Below are 11,343 nucleotides of genomic sequence, written 5' to 3'. Positions count from 1 at the left end.
CTTCCTGCACAACCCCTACTGGGGATGTGTCCGCAACCAAGGTACATACCCTTGACCGGAATCGAACCTGGGACCCTTCAGTCCTCAGGCCAGTGCTCTATCCACTGAGCCAAACCGGTTTGGCCATAAATCTTGATATGTGCATGAAACTGAAACTAAAATTACAGTCCTAATGCTGACTGTGTGTTTCACTGTGTAATTGCTTCATGACCTATTTTAACGTGTCCCTGTTCTTCAAAGCTTTCCTAGTTTCCATGGTTTTACATTCCATTTTCATAGAGACCTTTATTTTTTTTTGTTTTAATTGATTTTTCATAAATACTTGTAGATTTATTCCAGTTATAGTAGTAACTCAACTTTTTTTCTATAGATATTCTTTTTTAAAAAATAATATATTTTATTGAGGGAAGTTTCCAGAACACTTGGTGTGAGGTGGAGGAGCGGCTGCTGCCTCAGCTGCGCACAGCAACACGCTCTTTGCAGCTCCTCCACACCTGCCTCGGCCTCCTCACCGGCTGTCAAGTGTGATGATGTTTTGGCGGTCAAACCCAGTGCCACCCAGGAAGAACTGAAAAAGGTTTATAGGAAGTTGGCCTTGAAGTACCACCTTGGTAAGAATCCAAATGAAGGGAGAGAAGTTTAAACAGATTTCTCAAACTTACGAAGTGCTCTCTGATGCAAAGAGAAGGGGTGCATAGTGATTAAAGGAGGAGACCAAGCACTTATGGAAGGTGGAGCAGGTGGTGGTTTTGGTTCCCCGATGGACATCTTTGATATGTTTTTTGGTGGAGGAGGAAAGATGCAGAGAGAAAGGAGAGGTAAAAAAGTTGTGCATCAAGTCTCCGTACATTAGAAGACTTACATAATAGTGTGGCGAGAAAACTAGTTCTAGAAAAGAATGTGATTTGTGATAAATGTGAAGGCCGAGGTGGTAAGAAAGGAGCTGTAGTTCGCTGTCCAAATGGCCAGGTACTGGAATGCCAATAAGCATTCATCAGATAAGCCCTGGAATGGTTCAGCAAATTCAGTCTGAGTGCATGGGGTGCCAGGGCCATGGGGAAAGATATCAGTCCTAAAGATAGAGGCAAAAGCTATAACAGAAGGAAGAAGTTTGAGAGAAGAAAACTCTAGAAATTCATATTGAAAGATTGTCAGAAGATAACATTCCATGGTGAAGGAGACCAGAAATCAGGACTGGAGCCAGGAGATATTATAATTGGTATAGATCCAAAGGACCATGCTGTTTTCACTCGACCAGGAGAACACCTTTTCATGTGTATGGACATACAGCTGGATGAAACGTTGTGGCTTCCAAAAATCAATAGCACTCTTTTTTTTCTTTTTTTAAATATATTTTATTGACTTTTTACAGAGAGGAAGGGCGAGAGACAGAGAGTCAGAAACATCGATGAGAGAGAAACACTGATCAGCTGCATCCTGCACGTCTCCTACTGGGGATGTGCCTGCAACCCAGGTACATGACCTTGACCAGAATCGAATCTGGGACTTTTTAGTCCGCAGGCCGACGCTCTATTCTCTTAGCCAAACCGGTTTCGGCCCAATAGTTACTCTTGACAACCGAACCATAGTCACCACCTCTCTTCCACATCAGATTGTCAAGCATGGAGATAGCAAGTTTATATCAAATGAAGGGATGGCAATCGTAGACCATATGAAAAGGGTCACCTAGTCGTGGAATTTAAGGGAAACTTTCCTGACAATGGCTTTCTCTCCTGATAAACTCTCTTTGCTGGAAAAACTCCTACCTGAAAGGAAGGAAGTAGAAGAGACTGATGAAATGGACCAGGTAGAACTGGTGGACTTTTTTTTTTTTTTTAATATTTTTTATTGATTTTTTACAGAGAGGAAGGGAGAGAGATAGAGAGTCAGAAACATCGAGGAGAAACATCGACCAGCTGCCTCCTGCACATCTCCCACTGGAGATGCGCCCGCTGCCCCAGCAGGTCCAGGGGTTCCCAAAGGTGTGGACGGAGTCAGCGAAGAAGGAATGACACGGAGACAGCGTTCAGTTGATCAGCAGCCTAACCAGGATCTCAAGCCAGGATGTCTAGCCAAGTTCTGGTTAGGATCTCCAGGCAAGTTCTGTCTAGGTTCTCTAGCCATGTTCTCCAGCCAGGTTCTGTCTCTTATTGTCTTGTTACATCTGTATTTATACCAGTTGATTTTAATCCTGTCAATTTCTATTCCAAAGGTTAGGGCGTTTCTTATCTCCTTTCCAGGGATTAAAGATTATGTACTTAAGCATGATTGTTCATAGTTAAAGTGATTAATTACCCGCCTGACAGTTAAGAGGTTTTATTCCCTCCCTAACTTCAGGGGAAAATCTCTACCTGGGGAAACAACCTTTCTCGGAGAGGTGACTTTGGTTAAAACACATAGTGCCAAGAAGGTGAGCAAATATTTTAAGAACAGTATGCCATATATGCCAGGTCCCTTGAAACAGCAAGGATGGACCGGCTCCTGGCAGACTTTGATCCAAATCAAGAAAGATGGTGCCCATTACAGTGCAGAAGCATATGAGGATGATGAATATCCTCCTAGGGGTGGTGTTCAGTGTCAGACCTCTTAATGGGGCCAGTGAATAACACTGCTGGCATTTTATATACAGTAGTGAATGAGTGAAGGACTGTAACCATAATATGCTCACTACTTGCTATTGTTTTTGTTTTAATATTCAATTATAGTAGTGTTTTAAAAGTTCAATGAAGAATAAACTCAAATATAAAAGCTCTGAAAAAAATATATACATATATTTTATTGATTTTACAAAGAGGATGTGAAATTGGTAGAGAGCTATAAACATCGCTCAGTCCATCAGCTGCTTCCTGTACCTTCCCTATTGGAGATGTGCCTGCAACCAAGGTACATACCCTTGAGCAGAATCGAATCTGGAACCCTTTGGTCCACAGGCCATCACTGTATACACTGAGCCAAACTAGTTAGGGCTCTGATAGATATTCTTATCATTGCTATATCACCATCAGTTTTTCCATTTAAATATTTTGTTATTTCCTAACAAAGCTGGTACTAACTAACATTTCTGTATAATTTCTCATATGTATATAAGTGTTATTTACCTTGATCAAAAATTCAGTGCATGTCTGGGTTTTTGAGTAGATGAATGTTTAAATTTACGGACATTAGCAAATTGTGATCTAAACAAAATATACCACCAGGGCTAGTGTGGCTTGGTGCTTGCCCATCATCTCATGCAGCACAGGGTTGTGGAGATGATTGCCAGTGGGGATATGTGCTTGGCATGTAGGCTAGATCCACAGAAGTGGGTGTGCAGGGAGTGGGCTTCCTGATTTGGCACTCTTCCATCAATGTTTCTCTCCCTCTCCCTTCTCTCTCTAAAAATTACTAAACTATTCTTTAAAAGTAGAAAATAAACTTTAACTGATTGCAGTTTTTTACATTTTTCAGCAGTGTCTTGGGGTTTCACATTCTCCACATCCTAGAGAATAGTTTGTTCAGTCAATCATAATTGATTTAAACTTTTTTTTCCCCAGACATTTGTTGTGCTGCTTCACTGTTTGATTGTATTTTTTTCTAGGAATTTATGGTGAGCCTTTTCTCAGAAGTGTGCTTGTTGAGTCTGTATCTTTGTTAAAACATTATATGTTCTGCCTAATGTGCTATGAGTTTTGGCAATTTTCTATAACGATAGGATTGTGGAACAACAAAGATAAATATTGGCATTTCACTCATTTTGTGCATTTTTACTATAAAAATAAACTTTTTTTGTATTGGGATGATATGTTTTAATATTTTTCCTTCAAAGGTATTTTAATAATTAAAAAAAAAATTTAATTGCCCTAGCTGGTTTGGCTCAGTGAATCGAGCATCAGCCTTCAGACTGAAAGGTCCAGGGTGAGCTTCTAGTCAAGTCCAGGTGCCCAGGTTGCAGGCTCAATCCCGTGTGGGAACTGCAGGAGGCAGCCAATTATTCTCTCATCATTGATGTTTCTCTCTCTACCTCTCCCTTCCTCTCCGAAATCAATAAAAATATATTTAAAAATAGTTTAATTTATTTTACTAAATTGATAAATATATTTATTTGGTTTTTAAAATAGTTGTATTGATTTCATAGACCAGTGGTCGGCAAACTGGCTTGCGAGCCACATGTGGCTCTTTGGCCCCTTGAGTGTGGCTCTTCCACAATATAGCATATGTGGGCGCGCACGTACAGTGCGATTGAGACTTCTTGGCCCTGCACAGAAGTAGGTTTTTAGCCTGGGCGAGTCTATTTTGAAGAAGTACTGTTGCTATTCGGCTCTGTTGAATAATGAGTTTGCCGACCATTTTACATAGACCAAAGGAGGTGGAGAGAGAGAGAGAAACAATGATAGCCAGGTGAGGGGGCTCAGTCGACCTATGAACCAGGAGGTCACAGTTCCATTTTCCCTCAGGGCACATGCATAAGCCCCTGTTAGATCACCAGGTGGGACTTGCAGGAGGCAGCTTACCACTAATTCTCTTTAATTGTTGATGTTTCTGTCTGACTATTCCCCTTCCTCTGTGAAATCAATTAAAAATTAAAGAAAATTGAGTCCATTATCTTAAAAAAGAAAAGAAACATCAAAGATGAGAGGGAATCATTGATCACTGCTTCCTCCATACCCTACTGGGGATGGAACCTGCAATCCGGGCATGTGCTCTGACTGGGATTCTAACCAAGGACCCTTTGTCACGGGTAGAAGCTCAAGCACTGACTCATATCAGATGGGTGATTCATTACTTTTTAAATGTTATGCCCTGTGCAATGAACATTTTTAATTTTAACCTGCACTAATAACATTCTCCATTGCTTTCAGAACACCAGTCATTTGATCCTGCACTAAGCCCTTGCTTTGTCCTCTTCTGCATTTTCCTTGTCTCCTGTCATAGAGGTGCTTGAGTTGGAACATTTCTCTCCGGAAGGCCAGAGGGCATCTGGTTGGGCAGAGTCTCAAAGCCAATGCAGCAGGAAATAAATGAGCAGTGATCAGACACCCTTTGCCCTGGGTCAGGCATCCTAGATTTGAATTTCAATTCTCTGTTATCACTGAGACTTACAACAACATAACCCCTTCTGCTGGTCTAAGTCAGTTTCCTCCTGTGAAAAACAAGTATGAGGTATGTCCCCATGCCAGAGGTATTGGAGACGGTCCAGTGGTAAGGTGTCCACTTGTGTAATGCAGCTGTGCCTGCAGCCTGCCTTGGCTCCAGCAACTTCTGCAGAGGCATTCCCAAGCAGGCACTCCTCACTCCCCCGATGCCCACAAGTACCTTTGTCTTTGGGTGCATTTTTGTGAGAAATGGGACCTATAAAAAACTGCTGACTCTGCTGCAGGGAGGCCGGTGCTGTGTCACTCAGGTCTCATTGTGGTGCGTCCCATATCAAATTGCTGAAAAAGTTCAGTGTCAGAGAAATGAAGTCAGCTCCCCAAGTTTACACCAAAGACAGGAAGGAAGGGTATGTAAGAATTTAGCCTGAAAAGTAGCTTATTGAGGCAGTGGCGACAGCGAGAGGGTGAACAACAAGTTTGACGCATTGAAAGATGATGACAGTGGTGACCATGATCAGAATGTCTCTTGGCCATCTTATCCACACTGCAGCCCAGGCAGAGCTGACACATTGGATGGCATCAAAATCAGATGCTCTTAAGTATGAGTGTCTGTTTTGTGACATTAACTTTGTATAATGGATTCAATGGAGGCAGGTTAAGGCAGTTAGAGACTTGATCAACCTCCTCCAGCTACATATGGCCTGAAGGAGACACATGCCAAAAGTCATGAATGAACAAACAATGCCTGCCATTCAAAAAGAGCAGGTCCTGAAGAAAGATATGCAAAACCAGCCACGCACGTGCTTGAGAAAGAAACTTGCCCAAGACATCACCTCCACTGAAGGCGCTAGAGGACACTTAGTATACTTGGTGTATTTTGGGCTGTTTGCCCCTAAATGCACTCCTGGAGTCAACTGGGAAATACCAGATCCTGGACTTGGAGCGGAGAAACTACATTACCCAGAAGGTCACTCATGGCATGCCCCCAGGCTGAGCCAATGGGGGCTCAGAGAAGGCATTTCCATTTGCTCACTTCCGTAGTGCGAGACTCATAGTCCGCCTGACGGGGTTTTGTCTCAGTCGCTTAGGATTTCCTGGTCGCACAGTCCCGTGAAGGCTGGAGAGTGGTGCTCCCAGACACACAGCCCATGGTGGGAGCCTCTAGTGGTGCTCACAGCTCGCACGTGGGATTGAAGCTCGGAGTCCCCACTCGGACCCACCCCAGGGCCGGGACTGGGACCGCCATTCCTGCAGCGGCTTCTACTCCCGCTGCTCCCGCCCGGTTCTGCCCACAAAGTGCAATGGCGGCGAACCGGCTCAGGAGCTTAGCTGAGGTAAGTTCCTGTCTGTCAGGAACCCTCACCGACTCCATATGCTGAAGTGGACAGCCCGGGTGTGGGTGCCGGTCCCGTCCTGCAGCTCAGTCCCGCGTGGAGGACCGTGAGGAAGGTGGAGGGGAGAGAGGAGTGTTGTGGCTTCTGAGGGCACAGCAAGTGCAGGGCAGAGAGGACAGGGGTGACTTGCATCTGAAGTTCCCTGAGGATCTGGGCTGTGACAAAAGTCCCCGGGACCTGGTGTGGGGACTTAAAGGTGAAGAACAAATCCACCGTTGGCTTTGTCTTGGAGGCAGGATCTAGGAGACTGCAGTGGTGTTGCTTTTGAGGCAGAGTCACTGCACTGTTATTAGCCTGCAGTTTAATATTAACGGACCTCCAACTATTTGTGTGAATTTCTGTGTATATCGCAATATTCGCTTTATTGTGCTGATCGTAGCCGAACCCACAATATCTCAAGGGATTCTTTCATATGGTTTGCAAGTATTTCTTCTGTTCTCTAGATTGCCTTTCATTTCATTTATTGCTGTTGTGCAGTGAAGGCGCTATTTTTATTTGTTGCAGTGCGGACTGTTTATTTTTTCTATTTTGCGTGGTGATTGGAGTCACATTCAGAAAATTATGTCCAAAACAAACCTCCAAAACTTTTTCTCTAGGTTGTCCTGAGGAGTTTTAAGTTTTAGCGCTGATATTTAATTCTGTCCTGCAGGTTGAGTTAAATTTCCTTTTTTACAGACTCCTAAGGGCACAATCTCCAAACATAGAAGACCTCAGAGCTACAATTATTATTGTTGTTGTGTTAAATATTAACTCTTAACTATTGGGGAACATTTTTAAATAAATCTTTTTTTTTTTTTACTTTTTAATCCCAGAGATTTCCCTCCTCATTCCCCCCTCTCTATTTTTTTTGCAAAAACGCCAAACTGGTTTCCATAATGATTGTAGCAGTTTGCATTGCCACCAGCAGTGAAATCGGTTCCCTTTTTTCCACATCTTCCCCAGCACTTATTGTTTATTTGCTGATGGCAGCTATTCTGACGGGGGGGAGGGGGGTGACACCCAATTGTTGATTTAATTTGCATCTCTCTGATGATGAGCCGCTTTGAGCGTTTGTTTACATGTCTCTTGGCCATCTTATCCACACTGCAGGCCAGGCAGAGCTGACACTTCCCGGTGGCATCAAAAGCAGATGCTCTTAAGTATGAGTGTCTGTTTTGTGACATGAACTTTGTATCATTTATTCAACGGAGGCAGGTTAGACCGAGTGAGAGACGTCGAACGTGGGCGTCACGTCCACTTCCTTGCTGGTCTCGAATTCCACTTTGGTCACGTCTTCCTGTTTGAGCAGCCGCTTCCGCGCCAACCCGGAGTTCGCCTTCGTGTCGGTGATCGCCATGATCCTGCGGCGGCTGGGAGCTGAGCGCGCGCGCGCGCGTACTCGTGCGCGTCTGTGGCGTCAAGCGGAAACGACCCCGCTTAGCCGCCGCCACCAGGAACTGACGTCACTGCGCGTGCGTGCGTGCGCCAAAGACGCGCCTCGGGAGGGAACGAGAGCTTCTCGTCACGTGATCGGAGGAGGGGCGCTGCGGCTCTTGCAGGATAGGACCCCTCGGTGGGTCTCGCGAGCGGCGGGCCCTCGTTCATTGCGCACAAAAAACGGCGGAGGCGGCTAGCGTGTCGGGAGCGGACGTCGAACGTGGGCGTCACGTCCACTTCCTTGCCGGTCTCGAATTCCACTTTGGTCACGTCGTCTTCCTGTTTGAGCAGCCGCTTCTGCGCCAACCCGGAGTTCGCCATCGTGGCGGTGGTCGCCATGATCCTGCGGCGGCTGGGAGCTGAGCGCGCGCGCGCGCGTACTCGTGCGCGTCTGTGGCGTCAAGCGGAAACGACCCCGCTTAGCCGCCGCCACCAGGAACTGACGTCACTGCGCGTGCGTGCGTGCGCCAAAGACGCGCCTCGGGAGGGAACGAGAGCTTCTCGTCACGTGATCGGAGGAGGGGCGCTGCGGCTCTTGCAGGATAGGACCCCTCGGTGGGTCTCGCGAGCGGCGGGCCCTCGTTCATTGCGCACAAAAAACGGCGGAGGCGGCTAGCGTGTCGGGAGCGGGAGTTTTGTGCTGAGGAGACTCTGGCTTCTTCAAGCTCCGCGTCGGTCAGGTGTGAGGAACGAGGCGGGTTCTCAAGGTGTGAGGCCTCCGGGCGCAACGTGGGAGACGCGTTTTCACTGTTGCCCGACGGGAACCCCCCTGCACAGCACTGAAGGAGACAGGAGAGAAAGAGGTGGAGAAAATCTATAATAATAAAAGTGTAATATGCTAATTAGACTGGACAGCCAAACGACCTTCCAGACATCCTCCTGGATGAAGCCGTGGCAGTGGGGGCTGAGGCAGAGACAGGGGTGATCAGGCAGGCAGGTGAGTGGTAAGGGTGACGACCTGCAGCTCGCTCTTCCTGCCCCGCGGAGGTGACCCAGAGGCATGGCTTCCTGCCGCTCCGCCCGGTGGCCAGCGGTGCCCAGGCGCTGCCCCGTCTTTAACAAACAAATCAAACCAGACAGCCAAGAGACGCTCTCAACGGGATTTACAGGCGCCCACCGACCAGAGCTCCGCTCCGCTGCCCTCGTCCGCAGTTGGGAGTCAGAGGGAGGCCGAGCGTGTAGGTGAACGCCGTTTCCTTTCCCACTGGCAGGAAGCGTGAGGAGCCCAGCACCCAGGGGCCGCCCAGCACCCATCCGTGAACAGCTTAAGCAAGACGACAGGCAGTGACACCAGGCGAAGACCACCCTGATGCACAGCGTTTACAAGGGCCCCCAGTGGGCAGCGGGCGGCCAAGGTGAGCAGCCAGGGGACCCTGAGAGGCCGCTTGCCACCGGGAGCTTGTCAGGCTCAGCCCAGACAACCCACCCCATGGCAGCTCCCAGTGCCCTGCACCCCGCGGGTCAGGCTCGGGTGCGGAGACCAGGATTGCCACCGAGAGCTGGTCAGGCTCACCCCAGATGGGGGGGACAACAGACAACGTGCTTCCCCCATTACAGAACACCAGAACGCTCTGTGTAACTTAGGGGGTGTGTGTGTGTGTGTGTGTGTGTGTGTGTGTGTGTGTGTGTGTAAGTGTGCTGCATGTTCAGTGTTGGAGGGGTCTGAATTATCATTATTTGTGCCCTTATGTTTTTTTTTGTGTGTGTGTTTCCTATTGATTTCAGAGAGGAAAGGAGAGGGAGAGAGAGAAACATCAGTGATGAGAGAATCATCGCTTGGCCACCTCCTGCATGCCCCGCCCTGGGGATCGAGCCGCAACTCAGGCATGTATGTGCCCTTTACCGGAATCGAACCGGGACCCTCCAGTCCACAGGCCAACACTCCATCCACCGAGCCAAACCAGCTGGGGCAAGACTTAGGTTTTAAGTGAGACGGCGGGGATTGCTGAGGCTGCGCTGGGACTCGAAACAGGAAAATTCCCGGCAGGGCTGCAAATAAGAGCCCAAGCCTCAGCCCCAGGGACTCCAGTCCAGGCAGCAAGCAGGATCCCCTAGAGGCCCCCCACCCCTCGTGTCCCACCAGAGTTGCCAGATTATGTAACCGGACAATCAGGGGCATTAGGCTGCCTGTCACTACCTGAGCCAGTTAAGCAGGGACAGGATTGAATCACATGAGTGTATATTCCTGTTCTGCTGGCAGCATGAAGAGCAGCAGGGCATCCACCTGCTCTGCCCCCACCATAAGCCCGCTGCTTATACTGGGTAGAAGGACAGAGATTACATGGGGAAGTAGCCAAAGGGGAAGTTGACAGGTAATGGGGGCTGGAGATTTGCAAAGGGCTGGGAGTCTTGAAAGGGCTTAGTGATAAGCAAAGGGCTGCGGGTCTTCAAAAGTATAGTGATTCTGGTTCCTGCAACAAGGCTGCTAATCTTTCCAGGATAATAGGCAGCTCCCTGAGGGGGAGGATGGGCTGCATCTCCCAGCCAGGTGAGAATGTGCCTGCCTTAATCATCAAAATCACGGTTAACAGCATGACCCACATTTCTTATAATTATAGTTGATCCCCAATATTCTATTTCTGCCCCTATCAGGTTCACCCACCAAACCAGGCACTCGTGTAGTGGGTCCTAACAGGTGCACACCAGCAAGTACATGAGGGCTTAGTTCTCATGACACCCTGCTGGCAGCATATGTCCCAGCTGGCGTGGCTCAGTGGTTGAGCCACAGTTTGATTCTTGGTCAGGGCACATGCCTGGGTTTGGGGCTCCATCCCCAGTAGGAGGCGTGCAGAAGGCAGACATCGATGTTTCTATCCCTATTCCTTTCTAAATATCAGTAAAAACATACTTGAAAAAAATACGTGCAACCCTCACAAGAGAATTGACCTGATGATAAACGCGCCATGCAAGGATGCAGGTACTAATCACATGTTAAGCATTTGCAAAGACGAATCTCTTAGATGTTAAGTGAAATAGAACTATGAGGTCTTAGGTCTTCTCCCTCCATGGAGGCGTCTCCTGGGAGGGAGGGTGCACACACTGTTTTGTAAGCCATGCTCTGGGGCTGAGTTGTAAAACACGGATCTTGAAGACAGTATAAGAAAAGCACGTGACATCTCAGTGATTTGCATACTGGTTTTATGGTGAAGACCAGGTGTGCCTGGATGTCCGGGGAAGGAGAGGGCAGGCGGCTGTCCAGGAGTTTCCAGAGCTGAGGCCAAAGTCATGGGAAGGCAGGACCGGCCTGTGGCGGTACTCTCCAGCCCTGCCTCTTCCCCTGGGCCTATGCTGGACTTGGGGTTAGAGCAGGGGTGGGGAATGCTATTTGGTCTGCTCCTGCCATGGCATTAGGGGTAAGTTAATGAAGTATTTAACCAAACGCAGGCTGATATTTAAGTTGGTGATTTTGTATGACCTGAGAATTATGTTAGAAATAGCCAAACAGCCCTAACCCGTTTGGC

The 11,343-nt window shown here is 47.9% G+C and overlaps 1 pseudogene; it reads left to right on the top strand.

Moving 5' to 3' along the window:
* The first annotated feature begins 391 nt into the window (after positions 1–391).
* Positions 392–1,386, top strand: LOC102772095 (annotated as a pseudogene).
* The last annotated feature ends 9,957 nt before the right edge of the window (positions 1,387–11,343 follow it).

Source organism: Myotis davidii, unplaced genomic scaffold (assembly GCF_000327345.1).
Source record: "Myotis davidii unplaced genomic scaffold, ASM32734v1 scaffold1179, whole genome shotgun sequence".
Taxonomy (NCBI): Eukaryota; Metazoa; Chordata; class Mammalia; order Chiroptera; family Vespertilionidae; genus Myotis; species Myotis davidii.
The sequence above is the reverse complement of the archived record's forward strand: the minus strand, read 5'-3'. Positions and strand labels throughout refer to the sequence as shown.